Source organism: Rhipicephalus microplus, chromosome 5 (genome assembly GCF_043290135.1).
Source record: "Rhipicephalus microplus isolate Deutch F79 chromosome 5, USDA_Rmic, whole genome shotgun sequence".
In the NCBI taxonomy this organism is placed as follows: Eukaryota; Metazoa; Arthropoda; class Arachnida; order Ixodida; family Ixodidae; genus Rhipicephalus; species Rhipicephalus microplus.
In genome coordinates, this window is record NC_134704.1 from 222096893 (window position 1) to 222115831 (window position 18939).

The window sequence follows — 18939 nt, forward strand, 5'->3', positions numbered from 1 at the left end:
GTGTTCCCTTAAACTTCTGTATGTTGAGCGGAGGCTTTGGCTTAACCATGGCATGTTGATGAGGTCGATCCTGCCGGCTTGTGTGACGTTACAAAATGGAAACACGTCGTGATCCAGATGCCATGCGTTTATTCTACTGCACGCGCACTTCCTCTTCGTCGGCTTCTCCTAGAATCACCTTGTTAATGCGTCACACACACACACACACACACACACACACACACACACACACACACACATATATATATATATATATGTGTGTGTGTGTGTGTGTGTGTGTGTGTGACGCATTTCACAGTTGGTAATTTTTTCATCCACTTTTCTTTCTTCTTATTTACATTCCATTGGTTTTAATAACTTCCCCTGTACATTCCTTGGCATTACTGTCTGTTATATCTCATTAAAATTCTGTTAAAACACGGAAAAACGAGCCCTTAGGTATACACTTCTTTCCCTTATTTCATTGAACGAGGGTCTCGTACTGGCAGACTTGGTGTGTTTAGGTTGTATAAGAGGGACAATTAATCAGCTGCCCGCTCATAATAAGTTCACGTGCTACGTGACGCCAAACATCCGCATAAGAGTGTTTTCGCACTCGTTGTTTGGCTTATAGATGGCGCTGACTGTCGCTCCTACTTCTAAATTCACAGATAAACCAAAAAAAAAAGTGGATGGAGGGAGGGCCGCTGTGATAGCTCAGTGGTTAGAGCATCGAACGCGTAATTCGAAGGTCGTAGGTTCGATTCCTGCTCACAGTTGGTAATTTTTTCATCCACTTTTCTTTCTTCTTATTTACATTCCATTGGTTTTAATAACTTCCCCTGTACATTCCTTGGCATTACTGTCTGTTATATCTCATTAATATTCTGTTAAAACACGGAAAAACGTGCCCTTAGGTATACACTTCTTTCCCTTATTTCATTGAACGAGGGTCTCGTACTGGCAGACTTGGTGTGTTTAGGTTGTATAAGAGGGACAATTAATCAGCTGCCCGCTCATAATAAGTTCACGTGCTACGTGACGCCAAACATCCGCATAAGAGTGTTTTCACACTCGTTGTTTGGCTTACAGATGGCGCTGACTGTCGCTCCTACTTCTAAATTCACAGATAAACCCAAAAAAGTGGATGGAGGGAGGGCCGCTGTGATAGCTCAGTGGTTAGAGCATCGAACGCCTAATTCGAAGGTCGTAGGTTCGATTCCTGCTCACAGTTGGTAATTTTTTCATCCACTTTTCTTTCTTCTTATTTACATTCCATTGGTTTTAATAACTTCCCCTGTACATTCCTTGGCATTACTGTCTGTTATATCTCATTAATATTCTGTTAAAACACGGAAAAACGAGCCCTTAGGTATACACTTCTTTCCCTTATTTCATTGAACGAGGGTCTCGTACTGGCAGATTTGGTGTGTTTAGGTTGTATAAGAGGAACAATTAATCAGCTGCCCGCTCATAATAAGTTCACGTGCCACGTGACGCCAAACATCCGCATAAGAGTGTTTTCACACTCGTTGTTTGGCTTATAGATGGCGCTGACTGTCGCTCCTACTTCTAAATTCACAGATAAAGCCAAAAAAAGTGGATGGAGGGAGGGCCGCTGTGATAGCTCAGTGGTTAGAGCAACGAACGCGTAATTCGAAGGTCGTAGGTTCGATTCCTGCTCACAGTTGGTAATTTTTTCATCCACTTTTCTTTCTTCTTATTTACATTCCATTGGTTTTAATAACTTCCCCTGTACATTCCTTGGCATTACTGTCTGTTATATCTCATTAATATTCTGTTAAAACACGGAAAAACGAGCCCTTAGGTATACACTTCTTTCCCTTATTTCATTGAACGAGGGTCTCGTACTGGCAGACTTGGTGTGTTTAGGTTGTATAAGAGGGACAATTAATCAGCTGCCCGCTCATAATAAGTTCACGTGCTACGTGACGCCAAACATCCGCATAAGAGTGTTTTCACACTCGTTGTTTGGCTTATAGATGGCGCTGACTGTCGCTCCTACTTCTAAATTCACAGATAAACCCAAAAAAAGTGGATGGAGGAAGGGCCGCTGTGATAGCTCAGTGGTTAGAGCATCGAACGCCTAATTCGAAGGTCGTAGGTTCGATTCCTGCTCACAGTTAATAATTTTTTCATCCACTTTTCTTTCTTCTTCTTTACATTCCATTGGTTTTAATAACTTCCCCTGTACATTCCTTAGCATTACTGTCTGTTATATCAAATTAATATTCTGTTAAAACACGGAAAAACGAGCCCTTAGGTATACACTTCTTTCCCTTATTTCATTGAACGAGGGTCTCGTACTGGCAGACTTGGTGTGTTTAGGTTGTATAAGAGGGACAATTAATCAGCTGCCCGCTCATAATAAGTTCACGTGCTACGTGACGCCAAACATCCGCATAAGAGTGTTTTCACACTCGTTGTTTGGCTTATAGATGGCGCTGACTGTCGCTCCTACTTCTAAATTCACAGATAAACCCAAAAAAAGTGAATGGAGGGAGCGCCGCTGTGATAGCTCAGTGGTTAGAGCGTCGAACGCGTAATTCGAAGGTCGTAGGTTCGATTCCTGCTCACAGTTGGTAATTTTTTCATCCACTTTTCTTTCTTCTTATTTACATTCCATTGGTTTTAATAACTTCCCCTGTACATTCCTTGGCATTACTGTCTGTTATATCTCATTAATATTCTGTAAAAACACGGAAAAACGAGCCCTTAGGTATACACTTCTTTCCCTTATATATATATATATATATATATATATATATATATATTGTGGCGAGGCCTTCGAACAGTGGGTTGTCCTCTCCAGTGCCTTCCAGTGTGTCGCCCTTTTAGCAAAAAGAAGAGCAGCTCGTGCAGAGTCGGTACCCGCATTGACTGTTGCTGTCGTGAATCATCGCTGAGTGTCCTCCAGTAAACCGCTTAACAATTTGGTGGAGAGTGCTGAGAGTACTGTGCCCTTCTAACACCTTCGCTTAGCATTCGATGCCCTTGGAGCTTTGATCCCGTAACGTGCCTTCTACCATGCACCAAGGCGCCGCGCAGCAAACGCTTCCTCCTGCGCCGACGCCATGTTCCGGTGTCCCCCGCATCCGCGACCCTCCTGTCTTCACCGGCGCGGATGGCACCGACGTCGAGGACTGGCTCACTATGTACGAACGCGTCAGCGTCCCCAATCATTGGGACGAGGCAGGTAAACTCGGCAACCTGGTTTTCTACCTCGCGGGTGTGGCCGGCATGTGGTACAACAACCATGCATCCGATTTCCGCACTTGGTTCACTTTTAAAACCACCGTTGTCGACGTTTTAGGTCGTCCTGCCGTTCATAAGCTGGAAGCAGAACAGCGGTTACGTGAACGAGCACAGTAGACCGGTGAGTCCTTCTCAAGTTACATAGAGGACATCCTTGACTTGTGCAAGAAAGTGGACGCGAGCATGTCAGAGGCTGACAGAATTACCCATGTTCTGAAAGGCATCGCCAACGATGCCTTCACCATGCTTCTGGCCAAGAACCCTCGCACTGTGGCAGAGATCATTACACTATGCCAAAGTTACAAGGAGCTGCGGCGGCAGCGCTCGATGACCCGTCGACCACCTTCACGTGACGCTGATCTCTCGGCCTTGTCAACACTTCCTGACCACACCACCTTGCTCGCTGAAATCAAGTCATTCGTGCGTCAGGAAGTTGCCTGCCAGGTCTTTTTACTGGCTTTTGCTTCCCCGCAATGTGCTCAACAGCCGTCAAGCACACTACTGCCTTCCCTTCGCCGATCCATTCAGCAGGAAATCGCGGAGGTCATTCCTGAATACCACAAGCCGCCTCCAGTATCAACACCACTCAGTTACGCCCGAGTTGTCACCACGCCACCCCCACCGATTCCTATGACTGACCCCCTTGGTTACACCGAAATCATCACCAGGCCCCAGGCCTTCGGAGAAACTGTGCCGCCTGCATATGCCGACGTCATCCACGTGCCCCGTGTGCCACCCACTATGCAGTTATATCAACAGCCGGCTCACCCATCGCGTTCTTCGACATGGATGGGACCCGTGAACCGATGGCGCACTGCGGACAATCGCCCCATCTGCTTTGCTTGTGGTTGCGTCGGTCACGTAGCACGCTACTGCAACCGTGTGCAGCGATCGCAGGTCGCCTCCAATTATCCCAGCCAATCGAGCCGCTTTTATGACCAACCGCCGCCTACGTCACCGTCGTCCCGTTCTGCTCCATCTACCCGCCGTTCACATTCTCCGCGATGTCGCTCACTGTCGCCGATGCGGTCACGTTCACTAGAGGGTGACCAGGAAAACTAGTCGTCGCAGTCCACGAGGCAAGGGCTGCGACGCTGTCGAACTGCGGAAGCCCTCAGCAAAGACCATCGAACGTGATAGACGTGCTTGTGGATGGTGTTCGTGCATCTGCCCTTGTAGATACTGGAGCCGCCGTATCCGTCATGGACGCAAAGCTTAGCCGATTACTGCGCAAAGTGACCACGCCACCTTCCGTGCTCTCCCTCCGTACAGCCAGCGCCCAAAGCATTCACCCTACAGCGATGTGTACAGCCCGCCTCATGATTCAGGACGTGATGTATGCCGTCGAATTCATCATAATTCCTTCATGCTCTCACGACGTCATCCTAGGATGGGATTTTCTCTCCCGCCACGACGCCGTCATTCATTGCGCACCAGCAGAAATAGAGCTGACACCATTCTCTTCTTTGACGCCAGCCGACAGTCCATCTGCTGCAAGCAAGTTACTTGTCAGGAAGACACGCAAGTGCCTGCAAACTCGTCCGCGGCGGTGTCGGTCTACTGCGCAAGTCTTTCCGACACCGCTGCACTCCTCTCACCATCACATCGTGTTTTCGCCAGAAAAGGTTTGCTGGTTCCTTTCGCGACCGTGCAAGTCACTCGCGGCAGCACCACTATTTTTGTTCTGAACTCATCCCCGTACAGTGTTACGTTGGTGCGAGGGGAATGTCTCGGCAGCGTGGAACCCATCGAAGACGCACAAGTCATGGATCAACCTGATGACACGCACTGCCGAAGTTCCAATATGGTTAGTGCTGTTTCTACATTTGTTTCATCATCCGCTGATGTATTCGGTCCTTCCATTGCCGACAACCTCACGCCGGTCCCGCGCTCCCAGCTTCTGGCCCTGTTGGAGGAATTCCGCTCTTCTTTCGATGTCGCTCAACCTTCTCTCGGCCGTACATCCACTGTTACGCATCGCATTGACACAGGCGCACAACCACCACTACGGCAACGTCCATATTGCGTATCTCCCACAGAACGCCGTGTAATCAACGAGCAAGTGAACGACATGCTACGCCGCGATGCTATTCGCCCCTCTAGCAGCCCCTGGGCATCTCCTGTCGTTCTCGTCACGAAGAAGGACGGTTCTGTGCGGTTCTGTGTGGACTACCAACGCCTCAAAAAGATCACTCGTAAGGACGTGTATCCACTACCGCGCGTAGATGACGTGATTGACAGCCTGCAAGTAGCAAAATTCTTTTCATCCCTCGATTTGCGCTCAGGGTACTGGCAAGTACCTATGGCTGAGGACGCTCGACCGAAGACCGCTTTCGTCACCCCCGACGGCTTGTACGAGTTCAACGTTATGCCGTTTAAGCTGTGCAATGCGCCCGCCACCTTTGAGCGCATGATGGATACAGTTCTGCGTGACCCAAAATGGCACACGTGCCTGTGCTACCTCGATGACGTCGTCGTTTTGGCTCCGGACTTCTCCACGCATCTTCAACGCCTGCGGCATGTTTTAACGCGTCTGAGTGACGCCAGTCTGCAACTGAACCTAAAGAAGTGCCGATTTGCAGCTCGGCAGTTGACAATATTCGGCTACGTCGTGTCCAAGGACGAAATCCTTCCCGACCCAGCCAAGCTTCGTGCAGTGACCGAGTTCCCCAAGCCGACATCCGTCAAGGAACTGCGCAGTTTCATAGGACTGTGTTCCTACTTTCGGCGCTTCATCCGAAACTTCGCGTCCATCGTATCGCCGCTGACGAAGTTCCTCGGAAGTAACGGGCCTCTCCATTCGTGGTCATCACAGTGTGACGACGCATTCACAACGCTCCGTCGTTTTTTAACGTCGCCTCCCATACTCCTCCACTACGACCCTACGACCCCTACAGAGGTACACACGGACGCCAGTGGTGTCGGTCTCGGCACTGTCCTTGCGCAGCGCAAACCAGGGTTCCCGGAATATGTCGTGGCGTATGCAAGCCGTACGCTTACAAAAGCCGAAACTAATTACACCGTCACTGAGAAAGAATGTCTGGCAATCCATCTGGTCCCTTACCAAGTTCCGACCTTACTTGTATGGTCGTCCATTTGATGTAGTCACTGACCATCACGCACTATGCTGCTTGTCGTCATTGAAAGATCCCTCAGGCTGTCTCGCCCTGTGGGCACTTCGCCTGCAAGACTACGACATCCGCGTGCTATACCGCAACGGAAGGCAACATGCTGACGCCGATGCCCTGTCGCGCTCTCCCTTGCCTGACGACAATGCCCACGACTCAGCGTCTCACCTTGCCGTTTCTTCCATTAGCATTCATGCCGTTGCTACTGAAGAGCGCAAGGATCAATGGATTGCATCACTGATAGACTTGCTGACTGATCCATCCACTCCATCCACTTGCGCGTTGCGTCGTCAAGCCCACCATTTCACCGTTCACGACGACCTCCTCCACCGACGCTATTCCAACGGTGACGGCCGCCAGTGGCTACTAGTCATACCCCGCAGTCTGCGCTCTGGCATATGCGAATTCTTTCATTCTGATCTGCAATGTGCGCACTCTGGGGTATCGAAGACTTACCACGGCATTCGCCAACAGTACATTTTGCGCGGCATGTACGTGCCGCTACGACCAGAAATTCGTTCGCTCCTGCATAGAATGTCAGCGCCACAAAGATTCATCGCACCTGTCGCCGGTATGTCTGCAACCTCTACCTTGCCCTGCCAGGCCGTTTCGGCGCGTTGGCATCAATTTGTATGGGCCACTTCCACTAACGTCGGCTGGTAACCGTTGGGCCATTGTTGCGGTGAACCACCTCACGCGATACGCCGAAACTGCCGCTCTCACCGCGGCTACAGCGAGCGATGTGGCCTCCTTCCTGCTCCAACGATTCATGCTGCGACACGGTTCACCTCAGGCACTGCTCAGTGATCGAGGCCGCGTCTTCCTGTCTGAAGTCGTCGAAGCCATTCTCAAAGAGTGCAATGTTGTTCACCGCAAAACTGCTGCTAACCACCCGCAGACGAATGGCCACACGGAACGCTTCAACCGTACGCTCGGCGACATGCTCTCCAAGTACGTCGCCACCGATCACACAAATTGGGATGCCATTCTACTCTTCGTCACCTACGCATATAACACCGCCCCTCCGAGCACTACTGGCTTTTCACCTTTCTTTTTATTATATGGAAGGCACCCGTCGCACACCATCGACACTATACTTCCGTACAAGCCAGATCCGTCAGAGTGGGCGCCTGTTTCTGCTACAGCCAAGCTTGCTGAAGAGTGTCGAGAGCTTGCAAGGACTTTTACAGCGCATGATCAAGAGCGGCAAAAAGGCATTCGTGCTGACACCAGCACTACTGCGCTCACGTTCCTCCCTGGAGCACTCGTCTGGCTCCCGATCCCTACCTACCACTTCAACTGGCCTATCTTCAAAACTATTGCCCAAATACGAAGGCCCCTACCATGTCGTCGAACGCACTTCCCCTGTAAAAAACTTGATCGAACCCATCGAACCATCTTCGGACATGCGCCGTTGAGGGCACGAGATTGTCAACGTGGAGCGTCTCAAAGCCTACCACGACCCGCTCATAGTAACCAGCTGTTTGGTCGCCAGGCGGCTTCCTCTTCGTACCCGGGATAGAGTTAGCGAAGCCTTCGAACAGCGGGTCGTCCTTTCCAGCGCCTTCTAGTGGGTCGCCCTTCTAGCAAAAAGAAGAGCAGCTCGTGCAGAGAGTCGGTACCCACATTGACTGTCGCTGTCAAGCACCATCGACAAGCGTCCGCCAATAAACGTCTCAACAATATATATATATATATATATATATATACGAACGCCTCCCAGGTGATCCGACAGACGAATACAAACGTATCGTATCAACAGAACTAAAGAAACTGTTGGATGCAGAAAAGATAACCAACACTGACCACAAACTGATGCGAGCAGTATACCCTCGTCCAGGTCGCTTCTACATCCTCCCCAAAATTCATAAACCCGGTAACCCAGGTCGACCATTCATATCAGGCATCGGTACAATAACTCAACCCATATCAGGGTACGTGGACAAACTAATAAGCCACATTCCATGCACCCTCGCGTCGTACATAAAAGACACCACACATTTTCTTCGAGACATTTCAGGTCTCTGTGTGCCGAAAAACTCGTACTTGGTTACTCTTGATGTCTCTTCATTATATACAAATATTCCTCACGATGACGGCATAGCTGCATTACAAAACATGTACACAAACCATAAACAATCTAACACCCCAGATTTCTCTGCCATTGCAACTTTGACGAGGATGGTCCTCGAATTAAATTCATTCGAGTTAAACCAAGAGTATTTTCGACAAATCAGCGGGACCGCTATGGGCACCAAAATGGCACCTAAATATGCAAACATATTTATGGGAAAGCTAGAATCTGCATTTCTTGCACAAAGTTCGTTGAAACCAATGTTATACAGAAAATACATAGACATGTTTCTTATTTGGACCCACAGTGAGGATGAACTTCTCAGCTTTATCGACACTTACAGTGCTGTACATCCGAACATACACTTCACACACACATACTCGCAAGTTACCGTAAATTTTCTTGATGTTACCATAACGATAGAAGAAGAGAAGCTCTCTACAACCCTATATCGCAAACCAACGGATCGACAACAATACCTCCATTACCAAAGCGATCACCCACGCCACTGTAAAAACAGTATTCCATACAGCCAGGCTCGCCGGTTTAAGCGAATCTGCTCTAGAGACGCTGACTTTGACGCGAGCTCACAGAGGCTAAAACTTATGCTCGAGAAACAAAAATACCCCCCACATGTAATTAATGACGCTGTTCAAAAAGCGAGAAAACTAAAGCGTGAAGACTTACTTATGAAGCGACCACCACCAGAAGACCCACAACGAACAAACCTCTGCTTGACTTACAGCACAAACTTCCCCAATGTAAACAAAATCCTTAAACGACATTACAACATTCTGGAACAAAGTGAACGTCTGAAACGCGCATTCCCATCCGCTCCAGGCGTCGTTTACCGACGACCACGTAACCTCAAAGACACCCTTGTCCACTCCCAAATTAACACATCACCCCTCCCCCCCCAATAATTCATGCCGCCCTTGTTTAAAGCCACGATGTCTTGTATGTAAGCCGATGCGAGAAACAGACAAAGCAACCAGCGCGCAATCCAAGTTTTCGATTAACATACTAGGAAACATCACATGCGATTCCTCTAATGTGGTATACCTACTCGAATGCAACGTGTGTGGTATGCAGTACATCGTACAAACAGAAACACCATTTAGGATTCGCTTCCATAATCACACAGCCCATGCGAAATCAGCCCCAAGTCTACCTCTATCAAAACATCTCAATCTTCCCGACCATGGATTTGACAAACTATCAGTAACGCTCTTAGAGACGGGATTTAAATCAAATCGAGAACGTGAAGAACGAGAGTCATACCTTATCCACCGATTTAACACCCTCAGGAATAAATGAGAATCCTGGTACACTTGCAGCAATTAAAGCATTAGAAAACAATAACGGCAAGAATGAAAATAGTAACTGAGTTCACGGCACTGCAGCTGAGAAGGGCACTGGACAACCCAAAACAATTCCAAGTATAACTACTCTTCCTAAGTGCAGCTGTCGTCTGTTTTCTGTTTTATTTTACTACCCAATCAATTGTGCCATGCATGACATGCCCAACAGCAACCCTGTGCCCAGCCGGGAGGCCCCCACTACACGCGTAATCCAGAAGCGGGCAAGGAATTTGCATTGCGCCCGCTTACCAGCCTCTACCGCAATACGGGGCACCCCTCTTTTTACGACAAAAAGTTGACTGGGCGCCGAGTAGTTAAAGGCTTAGAACTTCCTAAAATGCCCGCTTACCAGCCTCTGCCACAATACGCGGCACCCCTCCTTCTACGACGAATTGTTTACGGGACTCCGAGTAGTTAAAGGCTTAGGACTTCCTAAAAAAGAGTAGTTAAAGGCTTAGGACTTCCTAAAAAAGCTCTTTTTTGCCCCACACCGAACCGCCAGTGCCAGGAGGCGCCGTCTGATCGGGAGGAATGCGTTAGTGAAAGGAAACATACACAGACCGCTGAAATCAGAAAGATGAAGGGGAGAAGGGGGAGAGAGATGAAGGGGGAAGTGGAGGGAAGAATGAAGGGGGGAAGTGGAGGGAAGAGTGGAAGGGGGGCGCCCGAGGGGAGCCCACCTTATATTATTTTTCTCTTCTTCTTCTTCTCTTTTTTCATCTTCTTTTCTTTTTCTTTTTTTTCTTTTTTTTCTTTTTTTTCTTTTCTGTCTTTTTTCCTCTTTCCTTGCTCTCTGATTTGAGATTGTGTAAAGCTGAGCACCAACAAACTGTATCTTTAATGAAGTTCAGTAAAACCGAAAGTTGGGCGAGTTGGTGATAGTTCATGGTTACAAATAAGCAGCGCACGACGTTTTACAAAAGAGAGACGATAGGGACACCGCTGCACTCTCAACTAGTTTATTTCGTAAAAGACCTTGGTTATTATACAACACGACGGTGTACCACGTGCTACAATGACAACGTATTTTCTAAAAAACCAACTTCGCAATCGCTCAAAGTAATCGATGCTTGGCTTATACAGTAATCTTTTCTTTTTGCGATGTGGAAGGCCTCGATCACTTCCCTTGTCATCTTATCTCTGTGGCTGGCAAGAATTTTAGTCTCAGAAAACAGCGGGGAGCAGCCACATTCCAAGCAATGCCGTCTTAAGTGCGAGTAGGCATTATTAGCTAATGCTCTCTTGTGCTCCGTTAACCTTGTATTTATGCACCGGCCCGTTTGACCGATGTACATTTTCCCACATGACATGAGCAAACAGTAAACCACCGCGGTTCTGCACTCAACAAATTTTTTCTGCACCTAACAAACTAGGAAAGATATGCGCTAGGCTAGATAGAAAGCGATTGACAAAAAAGGATAGGTGTCGGTGCTCTGTTAAGCACATTGTTTCATTTGTTGAGTGCAGAACCGCGGTGGTTTACTGTTTGCTCATGTCATGTGGGAAAATGTACATCGGTCAAACGGGCCGGTGCATAAATACAAGGTTAACGGAGCACAAGAGAGCATTAGCTAATAATGCCTACTCGCACTTAAGACGGCATTGCTTGGAATGTGGCTGCTCCCCGCTGTTCTCTGAGACTAAAATTCTTGCCAGCCACAGAGATAAGATGACAAGGGAAGTGATCGAGGCCTTCCACATCGCAAAAAGAAAAGATTACTGTATAAGCCAAGCATCGATTACTTTGAGCGATTGCGAAGTTGGTTTTTTAGAAAATACGTTGTCATTGTAGCACGTGGTACACCGTCGTGTTGTATAATAACCAAGGTCTTTTACGAAATAAACTAGTTGAGAGTGCAGCGGTGTCCCTATCGTCTCTCTTTTGTAAAACGTCGTGCGCTGCTTATTTGTAACCATGTATCTTTAATCCTGATGAAGGCCAGACTTTAGGCCGAAACGTCGAAATAAACCACGTTGTGACCGCTCACGGAGGATCTACTGGACTATATGCAACGCTACGGCCACTCAATCACTATGCCTGCCTGCCTATATATATATATATATATATATATATATATATATATATATATATATATATATATATATAAATATATATATATATATATATATATATATATATATATATATATATATATATATATATATATATATATATATATATATAGTCACAGGTAATGGGTATGAGCCATCAACTGTAAGTGGAATTCCTTGGAAGTGAAGAAAGAAGAGGGCTTTTGCGTCCTGGTCTGAGGGCAAGCAAGACGTCGTTTCGTCGCTGTCTGATATTACGTTCGCGGCACTGGTGGAGGTGATGGGTAAATGCGCCTCGGCTGCAGATTTTCAGCCGACACACCGAGCTACTTGGAGACAGCTACAGCTCCCCCGGCAAGAAGCAGTCGCCGCCTGCGAGGACTATCTCCCGAGTACGGTCCCCTCTCTCAAGACGAGATGGCAACTTCAACTAACAACCAGGCGAGTCAAACCAACGACGCCTATTCTTTTCTCCCGCATGTTTTTCATGCGCCGCAAACACCACGCTCATTTCACGGAGACATTTATGAAGATGTTGACGACTGGCTTGACCACTTCAATCGAGTTGCCAACATAAACGAATGGGATGAAGCTCGCAAGCTGCGGAGAGTTTACTTTGCATTAGAAGACTCTGCCAAAAACGTGGTACGAGAATCACGAGGGTTCTTTTGCGGCGTGGCATGAGTTCAGCCGACAGTTTCGTGATGCGTGCCGCAGCACTGAAAGGAAAGAGAGAGCAGAGCAGGCTATCTCGTCTCGGAACCAACGACCCAACGAGAGAGTTTCGATGTTTGTCGAGGATATGCTGCGACTCTTCAAGCGTGCTGACCCTGCAATGTCCGAGGAAAAGAAGGTGCGGCATTTAATGCGTGGGGTAAAAGAGCAGCTCTTCGCCGGACTCGTGCGCAATCCACCGACGACTGTGGCAGAGTTCATAAATGAGGCAACCACAATGGAGCGTACTCTCCAGTATAGGTCGTCACAGTATGAACGCCACGACGTGACCCCTGCTGCATGCTTTATCGGGGCTGACAGCGAGAGGCATGCCCTCGCTGAGTTCATAAGAAGCGTCGTGCGGGACGAGCTGCGCCAACTCCAAGCAGCGGGACCCCAACCACCCGTAAGTGCTTTCACAGACTTAATCCAAAATGAGATCCGACAGGTGGTCACCCCACTAGCGCCAACAAGGCCGGAGGCCCCTGTACTGACTTATGCGGTGGCTCTGCGATCTCCTGCACCACATGGCCTTGATCCCACCATGGGGAGAATGGATCAGGCTAGCCATCGATTCCAGGGCACCTCTTCGACTCCGCCACCCGCCTCAAGGTTTCCGAGTGCACCAACTTATCGTCCGTCTGTATCGCGGCAGAACGCCACAAAGGCCAGCGTGTGGCGTACGTCCGATAACCGTCCACTCTGCTACCACTGTGGCGAAGCGGGTCACGTCTACCGTAACTGCCAGTACCGCCAACTTGGTCTCCGTGGCTTTCACCCCGATGCTCGGTGCCCGCGTTACGGTGAACGTCCCCGCGACATCGAAGCGTACCTTACGAGCCAGCAAGCTCCTCGCCTTGGTCAACGCCCCATTTCAAGATCACCATCACCTCGCCGCCCCACGTCACCTAGCATTCCCTCGTCATCCTTTGCTCCTTTCAGAGGTCGGTCACCGAGTCCCCACAGGGGAAACTAGAAACCGCGGCTCCTGGGGGTGAAGCCGCGTCCCAACAAACTGTCAAAGAGCCTCCTTCGACGCAAAAACCCGATGAAGACCGTTCTGACTTTCCAGTCGTTTCCGAAAGTCGTAAGACTGTTTCGGCCGACATCACCGTACACGTCGATAATCACGTCGTCACTGCCCTCGTCGACACCGGCGCCGATTATTCGGTTATGAGCAGCACCCTAGCATCCCAACTGAGGAAGGTAACTACTCCTTGGCAAGGACCGCCGTTGCGCACGGCAGGGGGCCACCTCGTCACGCCGACTGGAATGTGCACAGCCCGTGTTCGAGTCCGTGCTTCGACGTTCACAGGGTCTTTCCTCGTATAACCTGTGTGCTCCCGTCCACTCATTCTGGGGCTGGACTTTCTTCGCGAACACGGCGCAATTATTGACCTACGAGACTTGCAGGTGTCGTTCGAGGACCCGTTTCATCCTGAACCGGAAAACGCCCGCTCATCGAAGGCTGCCCTACGTGTATCCTCCGAATCTGTTACTCTGCCTCCCCGCAGCAGCCTTTTTATCAGCGTTGAATGTGACCGAGACGTCCCCGATGCTGTAATTGCAGAAGGAAATTTGTCCCTACTTTTTGCACAACAAATCTGTGTTGCCCGAGGTATTGTTCAGCCCAGTAGAAAGCAGGCTTGCCTATTCGTCACGAATTTCAGCGAGGAGTATCGCCATCTTACCAAACACACTGCGATCGCATACCTTGAGGATATTGCCGACGTCCCTGGTCCCTCAACATTATCTGCTCTTTCGTCGTGCGACGATTCCGCCATGACATTTGCAAGCACTCTCGACGTAAACCAGGGTCTACCGTCTGCACAACGAGAACGTCTTTTGAAGCTACTCGGCTCATTTCGGGACTGCTTCGCTACGACTTCGAAAGTTGACCAAACACCGCTTGCCAAGCATCGTATCATCACCGAGCCTACCGAGAGACCCATTCGACAGCATGCCTACAGAGTCTCGCAAAAAGAACAAGACGTTATACGCCAACAGGTCCAGCAGATGCTCAAGGACGATGTCATCCAGCCATCGACCAGTCCCTGGGCGTCCCCTGTTGTGTTAGTAAAGAAAAAAGATGGTACTCTGCGATTTTGCGTCGACTACCGAAAGTTGAATTAGATCACGAAGAAAGACGTGTATCCTTTACCACGAATAGACGACTTGCTGGACCGCATTCGCAATGCTCGTTACTTTTCTTCCATGGATCTACGCAGCGGCTATTGGCAAATATCTGTTGATGAGCGCGACCGCGAAAAGACCGCCTTCATTACTGCTGACGGACTATACGAGTTCAAGGTCCTTCCCTTCGGCTTATGCTCGGCACCAGCTACTTTTCAAAGAATGATGGACACGGTTCTTTCTGGGCTAAAATGGCAATCATGTCTTGTCTACCTTGACGATGTGGTCGTCTTCTCGGACACGTTTGAGCAGCACGTCCAGCGCTTACAGGCAGTTCTTCAGGCGATTCGAACAGCTGGACTTTCTCTCAAACCTGAGAAATGCCACTTTGCATTCGAGGAACTAAAATTTCTTGGTCACGTCGTCAGCCACGCCGGTATACACCCAGACCCTGAGAAAACGAAAGCTGTTGCCGCATTTCCTGTCCCAACGAGCAAGCGCGACCTCCGCCAATTTCTGGGACTCTGCGCATATTACAGACGCTTCGTCAAAGGCTTTTCTAAAATCGCTGAACCGCTAAATGAACTTACGAAAGACGGCGTACCGTTTGTTTGGGGTCATGATCAGCATCACGCCTTTGACACGCTACGAAACCATCTCCAAGCCCCACCTGTACTCGGTCACTTTGACGATAACGCTGCCACAGAGCTACACACAGATGCCAGCAACGTCGGACTTGGAGCTGTACTTTTTCAATGGCAAAATGGCGTAGAGCGCGTGATTGCCTATGCAAGTCGAACACTATCGTCTGCAGAGAAAAACTACTCTGAAACAGAAAAAGAATGCTTAGCCGTTGTTTGGGCTATAACAAAGTTTCGCCCTTATTTATACGGTTGACCATTCAGGGTAGTTAGCGACCACCATTCTTTATGCTGGATCGCCAACCTCAAAGACCCTTCCGGTCGTCTAGCACGCTGGAGCCTTCGGCTGCAAGAATTTGACGTTACAGTCATTCACAAGTCAGGACGCAAACACACTGATGCTGACTGTCTCTCGCGTGCACCAATTCGAAGTACCAACGCGGACGTTGAAGAGGATGATACATTCCTTTCCTCTGTGTCAGCAACCGACTTGGCTCAACAACAACGCGGTGACATGGAGCTAAGCCCGCTGATTGACTACCTCGAAGGCCGAAAATGCAGCCTTCCTAGAAACTTTGCACGTTCGCTGGCCTCGTTCTGCATCAGGGATGGAGTCCTCTATAAGAAAAATTTCGACCATACCCAGGCTACTTACCTACTGGTTGCGCCGACCTCGCTTCGGGACGATATTTTACATGCCTGTCACGACGAACCATCATCCGGACACCTTGGCTACACGTGCACATTGGAAAGAATTCGCCGCTCATACTACTGGCCCCGCCTCGCGAAGACAGTCAAGCAGTACGTCCGCACATGCCGCGACTGCCAACGCCGTGAGACTCCACCTGTCCGACCAGCAGGACTATTACAGCCTATTGCCACGCCGAAGACACCATTCCATCAAATTGGCATTGACTTGCTTGGCTCATTTCCCACCTCTTCGTCTGGAAACCGGTGGATTGTGGTTACCACCGATTATTTAACGCGTTACAGTGAAACAAAGGCCCTGCCCAAAGCTACCGCAGCCGAAATCGCACAGTTTTTTGTCACCAGCATCGTACTTCGTCACGGAGCGCCAGCTGTGATAATTACTGATCGTGGTACAGCTTTCACCGCAGAGATGCTTCAAGAAGTGCTGAGACTAAGTGGTACAGAACATCGGAAAACCACGGGTTATCACCCCCAAACAAATGGACTCACTGAACGGTTGAACAATTAAGACCATTGCAGATATGCTATCTATGTATGTGGCCATTGATCACAAGAACTGGGATGATGTGCTTGCTCCCTTACGTAACTTTTTCTTACAATACAGCAGTCCAAGAGAGTACAGGTTTCACCCCATTTCGCTTAGTTCATGGTCGAGAGGTCACTACAATGCTCGACGCAATGCTCCTTCCCAACAACTTGAGCATGTTCAACACGGACGCTGCATTGTTCGCTCAACGCGCCGAGGAGGCCCGTCAATTCGCCCGATGCCGTATTCAGGCTCGCCAAATTGCCGACGCACACCGCTACAACCTTACACACCGAGAGGTTACCTTCCAACCAGGCGATGAAGTTTGGGTGGGGACTCCCATTCTACAGCGGGGTCACTCTGAGAAGTTGCTTCGGCGCTACTTCGGTCCTTACAAAGTTCTGCGCCTCAGTGACGTTACGTATGAAGTTCTCCCTGAGGGCGCCTCAAGACGTTCCCGTCGGTTTCCACAAAGTGATGTGGTGCACGTGTCAAGACTCAAGCCATATTTCTCGCGTCATCCATCGAACGGGGACTAACTTACCACGCAATGACTATTTTTTGTCACTTTGGTTTTTTTATTGTCTTGTGTACTTACTCCTTTCTTTATTGAGTACTTCTAGGACGCCAGCCCATTTTTTTTCTCTCCCTTACGACGGAGTTGTTGGGTTCCATGATAGCAGCTTTTTTTTTCTCATTTGTTTTCTCAACGCTCATTACCAGCATCGAGCCGATGCTTTTCGAGGAGAGGGAGTAATGTCACAGGTAATGGGTATGAGCCATCAACTGTAAGTGTAATTCCTTGGAAGTGAAGAAAGAAGAGGGCTTTTGCGTCCTGGTCTGAGGGCAAGCAAGACGTCGTTTCGTCGCTGTCTGATATTACGTTCGCGGCAATATATATATATATATATATATATATATATATATATATATATATATATATATATATTGTCACGCGCTAAGAGCTCGAAGGAACGTATAAAGGGACGCGACTGTCAAAAATCTCAGAGACAAAGAAGGACGTCTCCGCTGGCACGTGTTGCTCGTCTTCGTCTTTCTAGTTCACCAGCACAGAACTGACCCACTGTTCACTGGCACAGAACACCAGGTGGCATTACTCCTCCTCCCAAGAGAGCATCGACCCTATGCTCAAATAAAAGTGTGCACAGCAGTGGGTCAAAGTAGGTAACATAAAAAACAATAAACAAATTAGTGCACGAGAAAAATTGCGTCCTGGGCCCGGTAATCGGAAATAAACGGCATTCACTGTTCACATGAAGAGTTCACTGGCACAAGATGAAAATTCGCATCACCGCGTGAAGTATGGTTTTAGGCGGACTACGTGTACAGTCTCTGGGCGTGGTAACCTGCACTGGAATGATAGTGAGCCTCCGTCTGGAACCACGTCGCTCACAAGTCTGAGTACTTTGTAAGGCCCAAAGTACTTCCTCAAGAGTTTCTCACTGAGACCTCGCCGCCTAATGGGTGTCCAAACCCAAACTTGGTCACCAGGTTCATAATTAACTTCTCGATGGTGGACATTGTACCGCCGTGCATCTGCGCACTGTTGAATTCGGTTGTGCACACGGGCCAGTTGACGTGCTTCCTCAGCGCGCTGAATGTACTCATTGATGTCGGGGGCTAATTGGTCGAGCTTGTCTATGTCCTCATATGTAATCATCGCGTCCAGCATAGCTCTAACATCTCGACCATAAACGAACCGGAATGGCGTAAAACGTGTACTTTCCTGCGTTGCAGTGTTATATGCAAATGTTACGTACGGCAGGATGTCGTCCCACGTTTTGTGCTGCACATCCACGTACATAGAGATCATGTCGGCTAGCGTTTTGTTTAGCCTTTCTGTTAAACCATTACTCTGAGGGTGATACGCAGTGGTCTTTCGATGGGTTGTGTAACTCAACCTGAAGATATCATCCAAGAGTTTCGCTGTGATTGATGTCCCTCGATCAGTGATGACATATGACTAGGCGCCATGCCGTAGCACAATTTGATGCATAAAAAACTGGCAACTTCAGATGCGGTCCCTCGTGGCAACGCCTTCGTCTCAGCGTAACGCGTCAAATAATCGGTTGCTACAATAATTCATTTGTTGCCCGAAGAAGACAAAGGAAACGGGCCTAGGAGGTCCATCCCCACTTGTTCAAACAGTGTACGTGGTGGATCGATCGATTGTAGATGACCTGCAGGCTTTAAATGTGGTGTCTTGCGACGCTGGCATTCACGGCATCCCTTCACGTAGCGTTTGACACAGGCAGACATTTTAGACCAGTAGTAGAGTTGTCGCACCCGATCCATAGTTCTCGAGTAGCCCAGATGGCCAGAT

The 18939-nt window shown here is 48.9% G+C and overlaps 4 non-coding genes across 4 annotated transcripts; all 4 read left to right on the forward strand.

The window, feature by feature from the left end:
- Positions 1-685: 685 nt before the first annotated feature.
- Positions 686-758, forward strand: TRNAT-CGU (transfer RNA threonine (anticodon CGU)). The gene has a single exon. It is a non-coding gene; the product is annotated as a tRNA-Thr (tRNA).
- A 382-nt stretch (positions 759-1140) lies between these two features.
- On the forward strand, positions 1141-1213 carry TRNAR-CCU (transfer RNA arginine (anticodon CCU)). Its single transcript has one exon. It is a non-coding gene; the product is annotated as a tRNA-Arg (tRNA).
- Positions 1214-2052: 839 nt separating this feature from the next.
- Positions 2053-2125, forward strand: TRNAR-CCU (transfer RNA arginine (anticodon CCU)). Its single transcript has one exon. It is a non-coding gene; the product is annotated as a tRNA-Arg (tRNA).
- Positions 2126-2508: 383 nt separating this feature from the next.
- TRNAT-CGU (transfer RNA threonine (anticodon CGU)) lies at positions 2509-2581 on the forward strand. The gene has a single exon. It is a non-coding gene; the product is annotated as a tRNA-Thr (tRNA).
- Positions 2582-18939: the final 16358 nt, after the last annotated feature.